Source organism: Gavialis gangeticus, unplaced genomic scaffold (assembly GCF_001723915.1).
Source record: "Gavialis gangeticus isolate Ggan-Ray unplaced genomic scaffold, GavGan_comp1, whole genome shotgun sequence".
Taxonomy (NCBI): Eukaryota; Metazoa; Chordata; order Crocodylia; family Gavialidae; genus Gavialis; species Gavialis gangeticus.
The window spans coordinates 264,379,872-264,381,088 of record NW_017729032.1 but is presented as its reverse complement, the minus strand read 5'-3'; the positions used below and the strand labels follow the sequence as shown (position 1 = coordinate 264,381,088).

The following is a 1,217-nucleotide window of genomic DNA, read 5'->3' as shown; positions in this document are numbered from 1 at the left end:
TTCATGAGGTCAGCATTGATGGAGGGCAGGGAATCCCCCTCACCCAGGCCTCCCTGTCCTGTAATGGGTAGGGGTGTCCTGTGGGACTGATGAAAGACCTATGCAAAGTACCCATTTAATAGGTTGGCTTTTTCCTGAGCATCGATTGTCAGTTGTCCCATCTGGTTTAGCAGGGGTCCAGTGTTGCCCTTGCTTATTCTCCAGCTCCCCACATATCTAAAAAATGACTTTTTATTTTCCTTGATACTTGTAGCTAGTTGGAGTTCTGTAGCAGCCTTGGCTTTCTTGGTTTGCTCCCTGCAGGACTGGACCAGTGCAAAATATTCCTCCTTGGAGGTGAATCCCATCCTCCATCCTTTGTAGGCCTTTCTTTTTAGCTGCAAGAGCTCTGCTAGTTCCCTGGAGAGCCAAGGGGGCTGCTATGCCCTTTTGCTGCCTTTCCTCCAAGTTGGAATAGCATTAGCTTGTGCATTGAGGATTGCTCCCTTGAGGAGCAACCACTCTTCCTGAACTCCCCTCCCCTTGGAGTCATGGTCCCTTAGGGCCTCACTGACAAGTCTGCTTAGCTTGTCAAAGTCAGCTTTCCTGAAGTCAAGGACTTCTGTATTGCTGACTGACTTGCCAGTTTTATGGCGGATGGTGAAGTGATCAGCTCACGGTTGCTGTCACCCAACCTCTTGTTGGCCCATAGACCTCTTGTGCCAGATAGAGGTCATCCATGCACGAGAGGAAGCTTTGCAACTGCTTGGATTTAGCCAAGCGCTCTTCCCACGATATTTCTGGGTAGTTGAAGTCTCCCATGACAACCATGGACCTGGAGTACGCAGCCTCAGCCAGTTCCCTGGCGAACTCCTGGTCAAGCTCTTGACTTTGGGTGAGAGGTCTGTAGTAGACTCCCACCATCATGTCCCCTGTGCCATGATCCCATCCAATAGGTACAGAACATACCAAGAATATAGGGGAATGTATTTTACAACCTCCTGAGATCTGGGGTAGTTTTTCTAAAGGCTCTGAGTTTGAATCAATCATGTTAAAGCTGATTTGACAGATGTAGGTGACCAGTAGGGCTGTATGAAGCTTCAGTCCCTGATTCGATTTGGCGGAGATTCAGCAGCCAAATCTCTGAATCTGAATCAAATCAGAGGGCCCTTTATTCTCTTCTAATCAAATTGGAACCCTCCAAATTGATTTGGAGAGATCCGGAAAGATTCGGATAG

At 48.2% G+C, this 1,217-nt stretch overlaps 1 protein-coding gene across 1 annotated transcript in view; it reads left to right on the top strand.

Annotated features, from left to right (window-relative positions):
• LNP1 (leukemia NUP98 fusion partner 1) overlaps positions 1 to 1,217 on the top strand; it is a 15,751-nt gene that overhangs the window by 13,614 nt on the left and 920 nt on the right. The window lies entirely within an intron of this gene.